Source organism: Coptis chinensis, chromosome 8 (genome assembly GCF_015680905.1).
Source record: "Coptis chinensis isolate HL-2020 chromosome 8, ASM1568090v1, whole genome shotgun sequence".
Classification (NCBI taxonomy): Eukaryota; Viridiplantae; Streptophyta; class Magnoliopsida; order Ranunculales; family Ranunculaceae; genus Coptis; species Coptis chinensis.
Window position 1 is genome coordinate 17,851,290 of NC_141463.1, and position 12,768 is coordinate 17,864,057.

Consider the following 12,768-nt stretch of genomic DNA (forward strand, 5'->3'; position numbering starts at 1 on the left):
CAAGCATATGGCAAAACTTTTATAGAACAAGTGCTCTTTGGCCATTGCATTTCACCAGTCAAGGGTTGCATATAGTCTTTGGTATGCCTTGATATAATACTCCACTTGGCCATTGCATACCAATGAGCCATATAATCTTCTGGATTTAACTTCATATAATATATAGTTGAAATGGCATGCTGACAGAGAATGCCATTTAACCCCCACATCCTACAAGTGCAAGTTCTAGCTTCTATATCAACACATTGTGATTGGGAATAGCTTTGAGGTCTTCTAATCTCAAAAGTTGTGGCCCCACTGTAAATGGTTACCCAATTCCTGACATCATCATTGTTCTTTTCAAGTTTTGCTCTAGCCCTTGGACACAACATCATGCCATTTGTTGTATATAATTCTCTTTTTATGCATCATTTCCATACATTGCAATCTTATATCATCTAGCATTGCAATTATAGTTTTCCCTCTTACTTCTCTTAATTACACCATTATATGTCTCACACATGTTATTCTCAACTGCATCACAACAGGGCACAAAAGAAAAGAAAGCTCTAGACCACCATCTTGCATCTTGCTGCTCAGTCAAATATTTGTTTGCTTCATTAGACAGCTTTGCTATCTCTTCCATGGTAAGATCAAACTCCTCAGAAATGCTTGCCTTGGCAGCTTGCCAAAACAAACTCTTGCAAATTACACCTTGTAATTGGAAATATTTAAAATTTTAAATTCTTGTAAAAACAGCAATTGCATATATTAAAACAACAATTGTAAAAACAAAAACATTTAAATTGCATATGAAAACAACAATTGTAAAAACAAAAACACATTTACCTGGTTGTCTCTTTCTCAAGTTTGCATAAATATGCCTTGCACAACATCTATGGTCTACAAATGGTAGCATCTCATTAATGACTTGCAGCAAACCTTTTTGTTGGTTAGTGATTAGAGTCAAACCAACACCATGGGCAATTCCAAGGTCATCAATCAACAAATCAAGAAACCATCTCCAATTGCTTGCATTCTCAGCTTTAACAATAGCCCAAGCAATGGGAAACATTTGAGCATTGCCATCCCTCCCAACTGCAGTAAGAAGTTGCCCTTTGTAATACCCCTTTAAAAAGCAACCATTTAGACCTATGATAGGTCTGCAACCTTCCACCCATCCCTTCTTACATGCATCAAAACAAATGTACATTCTCTTAAAAACAGGTTGAGCTAATCCTACAACTTCATCTACATTTATTCTCACTGTACTCCCTGGATTCCTCTTTAATATTTCAAAACCATAGTTCCTAATTTTGGAATATATCTCAACAAAATTCTTTTCAATGTCCCCCATACACTTTCTCTTAGCCCTGAAGCACATTGTTTCTGATACATTAAACTTGTAAGTTTGTAACACTTCAAACTTGAAATCACTTAACTTCCAACCTGGATTACTAATGATTCTATCATGATAAGCTTTAGCCAACCACTGAGAGTTAGCAAGCCTATTGTTCAAGTTCCTTGAAAATTTATGCACATTAACAAGTGTCTTGATTTGGAAACTTTCTTCATTTTGCATAGGACTAGCCTACAGTCTCCAAGGACATTCACCACCTCTGGGTAGCAACTTGCTTGCATCCTACTTACTTTGTTGATAGACCACTTAACTGGGCACCCAGTAGCAACAGCATAATCTTTCAAAGCACCTTTCAGTTCATTTCTATGACCAAACCTTATCCCAACTTCAAACTGAATCTTCTTTATCTCAGTCTTGGTATTAAATATTGGGAACTTGTTCCTATTTCTAGCTACTAACCTAGGCCTCATCTCATCCTCTTCACTACTAACCTCAGGACTATCATGATCATCACTACTAGCATAATCAGTTTCATTTCCACCCACCATTGGTGCTAACCCCTCAATACTTGGATCACCTCCATCAGTTGGAACATCCTCAACATTCATATTGCCATCCAAATTGTCAATGACATCCTCAATAACTTTTGACTTTTTCTTCTTCTTCTTCATACTAACCAACTATTGTGTTCTTACTTCAAGCAATTCTTCATCCACATCACTTATATGATCTAAACTAGCAGCATCAGACTGATCAGATTCATCCTCTATTTCTACTACAGTCTCAGATTCATCACTACTCACATCCTCTTCTATAATAGGGCATTGGGACACAGCTTCATTGTGTTTAATATACACCTCAACTACACATGTTCTCCTTGCATACTCAACCATCTCAATTGTCTCTTTGTCACTAAGGATTTGGTAGATATTATTCTACAAAACTCTACCTTGAGGTGCCCAATACATGTTTGATAATTATGTATATTCAAATCATCCTTCACTATCCCCAAAAGTTCAAAATAAGAAATCTGATCAAAGTTCAACTCTGTGACATACTCTATTATACCACTGTAATTTAGCATTGGTGAGGTTTTAAATCCCCCAGAATGGTGGAATTCTATCATCATACTCTCATGATTAGTTTCCACTGAAAATGATATAAAAATGATTTCAAATAATATAAAGAACAAACATTATTATATCAAACCTATACAAATAAAGAACCACCAATTATAATATATCATTATAGGCCATATTCTATACAAATATCGAAATGAAATACAAAGAAAAGTAATAATAATATAACTTACTTGTTTAGATAGTTAAACTAGGTTTTCTTTCAACAAGAATTTCCACAAGAACAGCTTAATTTCTTCAGACGAAGGTTTGTGAAGTTAGGGATTTTGGGGCCGAGATTTTGGGATTTTAGAGGGAGATGAACATGGGCTTTGAGAAAGCCCGAAGATAACACGCGTGAGAGAGAGTGTGAGTGTTTGATTTCAGAAATTTCTTGATTTTGCAATTTGAAATTTTAAATGAGACTCACGTGCTTCATGCATGCCTGCTTACGTGGAGACTGAGTTGCCCATGTGTACGTATTATGTACGCCAAATCATCAAATACGTATACATACATCACAGTATATATATAGACTGTACCCATTTTAGCAATATTTGAAAAATAAGGTACCCTATTTTGCATAAAAAATAATACAGTACCCATTTTGTAAAATCCACTATAGTTCGGTACCCAAATCAATAATTTTTCTTCAGAAAAGCAGTCTTTACATCCATTTGGTGCAACTCTAAATCAAAATGAGCCACTAAAGCCATGATGATTCTAAATGAGTCCTTCTTAGATACAGGTGAGAAGGTCTCGGTGTAATTAACGCCTTCTTTTTTAGTGAAACATTTTGGCAACAAATCTGGCTTTATGTTTATCGATATTGTCTTTACTATCACGCTTGATCTTAAAGATCCACTTACTGGAGACTTTCTTGCATCATTTAGGCAATTCGACAAGATCCCAAACTTCATTATGTTCCATTGATCTCATCTCTTCCTTCATGGCATCAATCCATTTAGAAGAATCAATACTTGTTATGGCTTGTTCAAATGAAACCGGGTCATTTTCAGTTCCAATGTCATAATCAGATTCTTGTAGATATACCACATAATCATTAGGTATCGTTGATCTCCTATCTCTTTGAGATCATCATTCAACTACTTGTGGTTCTTCTACAATTGGTTCATGGGCGATATTTTCATTATGGAGTGATTGATCATTTATTTGTTGTCCATTATCATTGATGTGATCAACAATAGTAGGAACGACAACTTTTCTAGAAACTAACGGTAAAGGGACTCGTACTGTAGTTTCTTCATTTACCACATTTTGTAATTGTGTCCTAGTTTCTTCCATAGACACATGTTGTGGTAAGTAACTCCCACTAGTTTCACCATCCTCAAAGAATCTGGCATTACCGGTTTCCATTATTCTCGTACCATGGTTAGGCAAATAAAACCTATACCCTTTGGATTTCTTTGGGTAACCTATGAAGTAACCACTTACTGTTCTAAAATCCAATTTTCTTTCATGTGGGTTATAAATTCTAACTTCCGTTGGGCATCCCCAAACATGCAGGTGCCTTAAACTAGGTTTCCTTCCACTCCATAACTCAAAAGGAGTCTTTGGAACTGACTTACTAGGAACCCTATTCAAAATATACACAGTGGTCTTAAGAGCTTCAGTCCACAATGATATGAGTAAGGAAGAATTACTTAACATACTCCTAACCTTATCCATAAGTGTATGATTACGCCTTTCAACAACACCATTCTGCTGAGGCGTACATGGCATTGTGTATTGAGCACATATGTCGTGCTTTTATAAGAGTTTAGCAAATGGACCGGGGTATTGACCTGACTCATCATAGCGACCATAGAACTCACCACCTCTGTCAGATCTTACGATTTTCAACCTTTCTGTCTAATTGCCTTTCAACCTCAGTAATGTATACCTCAAGAGCATCCACTGACTGAGATTTTTCATACAACAAATAGATATGTCCATAATGTGAAAAATTATCAATGAAAATGATAAAATACTTCTCACCACCAAAACTTGAAATGGTGAATGGTCCACAAATGTTAGTATGAATGATCTCAAGAAGATTTGCACTTCTTGTGGCACCTTTCTTTGTGTGTTTCGTTTGTTTACCCTTAATATAGTCCACACACACTTCGAGATCAGTAAAATCCAAATTATCAAGAATCTCATCTTTTACTAGCCTCTAAATTCTTTCTTTGGAGATATGCCTCAATCTTTTATGCCACAAGAAAGAGGACATTTCAGTAGTAAGGCTACGTTTAGTTCCCACCTTAGGATGCATGATCATAAGGGTGTCAACAAAGTGGTCATTTAGTTCATCTTATATAAACCATCATATAATATTCCAGAACCAACAAAACAAGGTTTCTTAAATAAACTAAAACATTTATTACCAAATGAGCATGAATAGCCATCGGCATCAAGTCTAATAATGAAATAAGGTTTGTGGAAACTGACGGTGCATATAAAGTATGAAATAAGTCCAAGTGGAAACCACTTTCCAAAATAATCCTAAAGGTCCCAACAACTTTAATAGGAGCTTTAACCCGATTCCCCATCATAATGAATCGCTCATTTGGGTTTGTGGTTTGGGTCGTAATGAATCCCTCTCTTTTCGAACCATTCCCTTCGTTTCAGACAATCTTTCTGATAATGTCATTCCTTCTTACATAATTTGCACTTCATTATGTCATTATCCTTCTTTTGAGCCTGAAAGCATGAGTAGACTCATTCATGGAAGATACTCGTTTCTTGCCTTTTACAGGCTTCCTACCTTTATGTCCTGATCCTGAGCCTAAGCCTTGAGTCATAAGATGAACAATTTGCAATCCTTGTTGCTTAAGCCTTATCTCCTCTTGAACGACCATATTGGTCAGTTCATTTACATTCTATTTATCCTTAATGGTGTTATAATGGATCTGGAATGGACCATACTGAGAAGGCAATGAATTCAGAATAAATTGAACAAGGAAAGATTCATCAACTTTCAGTCCTAGGATCTTAAGTTTTGTAGTTAGGTTCGTCATTTCCAGGATGTGGTCCACGAACCCCATCATATTTCATCGTGGTCAGCTGGGCCATCAAGATCCCCACAAGGGATTTGTCAGCGGTTTTGAAACGCTATTCCACAGCCTTTAAGGAAGTCTTTCGCGTTATCAGTCTTAAGAAGCGATGTTTTAATGTTGTTAGCAATAGTTGTTTTCCTAAACCCAAGGCTAAGTCTGTTTGCCCTTTTCCAAGCTTCATAAAAGGCCTTGTCCTCCTCATTAATGTCATTAGTGGGTTCATCATGCTTTTCATACTGGAGTGCCAAATCAAATAAGACCTAAGTGGAACTAAATATGTTCATTCTGCACGGTGCCGACTAGCAAAGTCGGTAAAACCTTTGGGTGATGATACCAGAGGTCTGGGGCTCGAACCCCGCCAGCATCAAAGAGTTACTGATCTCATTTAAATTAGGCTTACCAATAATATATATATATATATATATGTTCATTCCAGTCTGAAAAGTTTGTCCCATTGAGGATGGGTACAGACTAAGCATGAGATTGCAACGCAACAGGATCAGATACTGCAATAAAGATAAATGCTCACTATATTATTTAATATATGCTTTGAAATTTATTAACACACATAAAACCATAATTTTATGATGAACAAGGTAGTACCATTACAATATAACCTTTGGGCGATATCATAACGTATAAAAATGTTCACTCATTGTCGTTCATTAATAGGGGTAATTAATCTTGGTCAAATTAGATGGGTATGCTACCTTTGGGCATCCAATTCCTATTCTAAATTCTTATTACACATCAATTACCCTATTTCAGTTTCTTAAACTTTAGTAACAACTAACTTTTGGGTTAATTATCATTAACATAATAAAGAAACTGTAATTAATTGTAATGTCATCAACATTAGTACGTGTCATGATAATCATAATTTCCCAAGTATGTCAGCCACTTTGGCGGCTACTAATACTTGTTACAATTATGAAAAACCATAATGTTAAATGACATTAACCATTATTATCAAATATGTAGCGGAAACAATTATTATATCATGAATACATTAACACATGACAAACATATACATTAGATGACGTATTAAATCATTTTTTTCACATGAAAACATTATAATTTAAGCATAAACTTAAATATTGAAGAAAAACAAATTCTATTCAATATTATAAGACAAGCAATGTAATATTAACATACTCATTTGATTATAATGATGCTAACAACTTCGCATGTTTATTCATTACATCCAATCATGCAACCATGCATAGTCAAATTTGACACAAATAAATTATTCAATTTCATTCGAATTTAATCGGTCAATATATAATGGAAATAAGAGTGATTCGTTCCTATGCTCTGATACCACATGTAAGCATTATTTTAATAGTGCATTAAGGATCTAAATCACAGGTTATTTCACATTTATATTGAACATAAATAATGAATCAACAAAATGACTTACCTTGATCCATGTCGATGAATATAATAAAGTGGAATAGAAAATCAATAATAACTTGAATGACTTTCTTAGAATAATTGTTTCTCTTCCTTAACCATTAGTTAGCTTTCAGCGTGTTTCAAGTGTTGTTTAGAATAATGAGATTCTAAACTTAAATAATGGAAGGAGAGAGGACGGATTTCTCATAATTATTTTCCAGTTACCATCCCAAAATGAGGAAAACGTAGAGAAATGTTAATCTCGAACCAATAGCGAGGAGCATAACATGTAGTAGATACATGATTCGATAATTAACCCACGTATTTAAAATCAAAATGTTATTTAGTTTTATTATTATGGACCATCATTATGAGAATGATTTGATTAGATGGTTTATTAATTAATATGAACCATTAATATAATCGTTTCTTACAGATGTATGACACTATAAATAAATGGGTTTCTTAGATGGACTAGGCAGTTTTGTTGTGATTTTGTGGGTTGGTCTCTGTGATTACAAGCCAACCGTGAGAGGAGCCCAGACAAATAAAAATATTATTATAGTGGGGGACTTCAACTTGGGAGTGAGAGACAAACTCATAATTAGTGTAAATTGTATAGACTCCGAGTTTGATTATTGAGATTATTGGCTAGGTCCTCCTTTTCGGTGTGAGGGTCACGATGAGGAAATACTGCTTAGAAAAAAATAAGTATGTAAGCGATCTCAATTTTTTCTATGTTCTAACTCACTTTTTTTTTCACTATGAGAATTTTTAATGTTTGAGTCTGTGATTGTTTTTATTTTGTAATGTAGTTGATCTAGTATGTGTAAATGAGAAACCTAAACTATTTGATCAACTTGTTGTTATATGAATCATGGTACAACTTGATCAATCTCAGGACTATTGTCAAGTTATAGACTTATAGAATGTTAAAAAATAAAAATCCTCAAAACTTGTCCCACAATTGGAACGCGCGCCTGTGTAAACCCAAGCAAACAAGTGAAAAATGAATTGAACTAACCCTACCATTTTAAGATTTATAAACCCACATCGGGCATTTTGAGACTTGCATTCAAATAATAAATAAATCATGGGGCTATTGGCATTATCCCTCACATGAGGAGAGAAAACTGGAGTTCATTCTGCATGGAAATGTCAGAGCACGACCCGTGCTCATATTGGCCTTGACCAAGGCGCGACCCCCACCCATGCCGTGGAAGACTTCCAAGAACCCCAAATAAGAACCAGCCAGCCGACTTTGGTTGCCGCCGGTGACCAGGCCCAAGTCTATTTTTCGTAAGAAAATTGGGACCGCGAGTTTGCAATAAGAGTTAGAGTTTTTGGCAAAACCTAACACCCAGAAAATATACGAGAGGCAGCACAAAAGTCAGAGAAAACCCAATCTTGAAAGCTATCAAGATTGAGAGATAACCTTTACAGAGAGACAACCCTGTAAAAAGATAAGAGTGATCTAGTAAGATGAGATACTGAAAGGAGAGATTGTAATCTTTCTTCCCACTTTATAAAGAACTAACTCTTGTGGAAGTAGGCACCATTGGCCGAACCACGGTATATCTTTGTGTTGTGGTATGCGTTTAATTCTGCTTTACATTATTATTTGTTATTAATAGTTGTTTAGCGATGAGTTGGGCATGTTAGTATAGGTTGTAGTTGATATTTAAAATTTGTCTGGAGTTGAATTGTGTTCAAATATAAGTTATCTGTATAGTGGGGGAATCGATTTGTATTGTTATAAACCCCAACAAATGGTATCAGAGTCTTGGTTAGATTAGCCTAGGGTATCTTGATCGGAAGGTGTTTGACAAAATCCTTGAGAGAATATTTGAGTTTAAATAACTTGTAGAAATGGACCATTCCATGAACACTCGCATGACGAGTCTAAATAGAAAAAACTACACCATTTGGAAAGTCAGGATGGAAGACTTGCTCTATTGCGAGGACCTGGCACAACCCATTGAGAATGTGGGAGTAAAACCGGATACATTATCCGATGCCGATTGGAAGACCCTTGATGAAAAAGCGATTGGGTGCATTAGACAATGGATTGATAACAATGTAATCTGCCTTGTATCCCAAGAGACCACAGCTTTCAGCCTGTGGAAGACTTTAGAAGACCTCTACAAGAAGACAAGAAAGGACGCACATAATAGCTCATGTCACTCAGAGATCCTTGTTACAGAAAAGCAAGAGAGAGGCAAAAGTAGAAAACCATCTCATTCTAGAGGTGATGACAAAATAAAATCTAGGAGCGCAGAGCAGACCTCCTAAGAAAGACTTGCCTTGCAATTATTGCGGTATCCATGGTCACTTCAAATATGAATGCACAGAATTGAAGAGGGATGAGAAGACTAGTACCGTACATGAAGACAAGTTAGAGTTAAAAGAAAGCACCACTGGTAGAGACGCCACAGATATCGCTTCACATGGTGAAGTAGGAATTGTGTTAGGCGGTGACGAGTTATGCTTAAGCACTTCATGCTAGGGTACAGAGTGGGTGGTAGATATAGGTGCTTCTTACCACGTCATACCCCATAAGAGTTTCTTCACTACCTACAAATCTGGTGATTTTGGTGAGGTGAAGATGGACAACAGTGGAGTCTCAAAGATTATAGGCATTGGAGATGTTCATGTAGAAACCAATGTTGGCTACACCTTGACACTCAAGGATGTAAGACATGTCCCTGACATACGGTTAAGCCTAATTTCGGCTGGGAAATTAGATGACGATAGCTTTGTAAACTCGTTTGGTAACTAGGCATGGAAACTGAGGAGAGGTTCCATTGTAGCAGCTAAAGGGAAGAAAATTTGCTCTCTTTACAAAACACAGGCTAGTTTGTGTAAAACAGAAGTGAATGCGGCAGAAGAAGAAGCTTCTTCCGAACTATAGCACAAGAGACTGTGTCATATAGGGCATAAAAGGGATGGAAGTTCTTGCTAAGCAAAAGGCCTTGCCAGACATCAAAGGTACACATTTAAATACATGTATTCACTATTTGGTAGGAAAGCAACACAAGGTGTCTTTCCAAATATTCCCATCTCACAGAAAGGATAATGTCCTTGAACTAGTGCACACAGACTTATGTGGTCCTATAAAAGTGAAGTCCCATGGGGAGCTTCATACTTCGTGACCTTCATTGATAATGCGTCAAGAAAGATATGGGCCTATAGTCTGAAGACCAAGGATGAAGTACTTGGCGTGTTTGAGAAATTCCATAGCATGGTGGAAAGAGAGACTGGGAAGTTGTTGAAGTGTATTCGCTCAGATAATGGGGGTGAGTACATTAGGCCATTTGAAGAGTATTGCCAGAGTCATGGGATTCGTTATGAGCAGACCGTTCCCAAGACATCGCAACAGAATGGAATATCAGAGAGAATGAACCGTACCATTGTAGAGAGAATGAGATGCATGTTGTCTCACTCTAAGCTACCTAGAATCTACTGGGTAGAAGCAATGCGTATAGTCGTGCATGTGATCAACCTATCGCCGTCGAAGCCTCTGAATAGTGACTATCTAGAGAGAGTATGGTTAAGCAGAGATGTTGATTATGGATACTTTAGGGTATTTGGGTGCAGGGCATTTGTGCATATTCCAAAGGATGAGAGATCCATGCTTGATGACAAAGCTAAGCAGTGCATTTTTCTGGGTTATAGAGATGAAAAGTTTGGTTACAAACTCTATGATCCGATTAATAAGAAGGTAATTCGAACTCGAGATGTTGTGTTCCTGGAAGACCAAACCATAGCAGACTTTGCGGAGGGTGAGAACCTACAGGCTTTCACCAATGATCTTGTTGATTCAGAACCAGAAGTTCCTACTGTGGAACGTGTAGAAGGTATTGAGAATGCAGAGAACCATGAGCCTGAAGCTCATGATGAAAATCATATTGCTCATGATGGGATAGAACCTATTAGTATAAAAGATGCAGAAGAGATGCATGAACCACCACCAGAGCAAGTAGAAGTGCATCCTCCTGAGGCACCAGCAGATGGGGCAAGGAGGTCAGACAAAGAGAGACTAGCTTCAACCAAGTATCCATCACATACGCACGTGCTACTATCGGATGGTGGAGAACCTTTGTACTATCAATAGGCACTTGAGGGTACAGACAAGGAGAAGTGGTTAAAGGCCATGCATGACGAGATGGATTCTTTGCATAAGAATCACACTTATGAGTTAGTTGAGAAACCGCAAAGACGAAAAATTCTCAAGAATAAGTGGATATACAAAGTCAAGCATGAGGAGAACAATCCTCACCCAAGGCACAAAGCTCGCCTTGTTGTGAAGAGATTCGGTCAAAGAAAAGGTATTGACTTTGATAAGATTTTTTCTCTTGTAGTGAAGATGACTTCTATCCAGGTGGTATTGGGTATGGCTGCAAGTATGAACCTAGAGGTTGAGCAGCTAGATGTTAAGACAATTTTTCTTCATGGAGACCTTAAAGAAGATGTCTATATGGACCAGCCAGAGGGGTTTGAGGTTAAAGAGCTTGTATGGGTTGAAGCAAGCACCGAGGCAGTGGTACATAAAGTTTGATTCCTTTATGGCGAAGCACGGATACAAAAAGTCTGCTTCTAATCATTGTGTGTTTGTTCAGAGATTTCCAGATGGGGATTTCATAGTGCTATTGCTATATGTGGATGATATGTTGATAGTTGGCCCAAACATCAACAAGATATCCAAATTGAAGAAAGACTTGAGTAAGTCCTTTGAGATGAAGGATTTTGGTCAAGCAAAGCAGATACTTGGGATCGGATCACTTTCGACGTAAAAAGAGTGGGAAGTTGTGGCTTTCTTAAGAAAGCTACATTGAAAGGTGTTGAAGAGATTAAACATGGATCAAAGCGAAACCGGTCGGTTATGCCTGGTGGCCAGTTCCGCATGACCAAAGAGATGTGTCCAAAGGGTGAGTATGAGCAGAGTCAGATGGAAAAGATTCCTTATGCATCCGCAGTGGGCAGCTTAATGTACGCAATGGTGTGTACAAGACCGGATATAGCTTTCGTCGTGGGCGTTGTAAGCCATTTTCTATCAAATCCGAGGAAAGAGCATTGGGAAGGTGTTAAGTGGATATTGAGATATCTCAAGGGCACTTCTAAATCGTGTTTGTGCTTTGGTGAAAGTAAGCCCTTACTTGAAGGCTACATTGATGTAGACATGGCAGATGATGTTGACTCGATGAAGTCCACTTCCGATTATCTGGTTACTTTTGCAGGGGGAGCAGTTTCTTGGCAATCAAAATTGCAAAAGTGTGTTGCCTTATCCACTTTTATTCTAGATCCAAGTCGAACATACGTATATTTAGCAACCACCGAAAGTTTGTTACAAAGATCCATGCTATGGATGAAGAGGTTCTTTGATGTTTGTTGATATTGCGGAACTAGGGCTGAAAATTGCAAAACAATTTGTATATAGTTCTATGGAAATGTCGATCGCCCATCCATTTGAGCAAGAATCCGAGTTTTCATTCTAGATCGAAGCACATACACATTTTCGTTATCATTGGATTAGAGAAAACCTAATACCCATAAAACAAGATAAGCCCATTTAAAAGCTATCGAGAGAGATCCATACCGACAACCATGAAAAGATAAGGGATCGGATATGATGACCAAAGTCTTACCAAAAGGTAAGTTTGATGTTTGTTGTGATATTGCTTTACATTATTATTTGTTGTTGGCAGTTGGGCATGTTAGTATAGGTTCCCGATATTTAGAATGATTTTAAATTGAAATTGCATGGAGGAAACCCCAACATCCACTTGTTTGGTTTTAAATTGGATGCTCATTTTCAATATTATCCCTCACATGAGGAGAGAAAAAATGCATTTGGTGC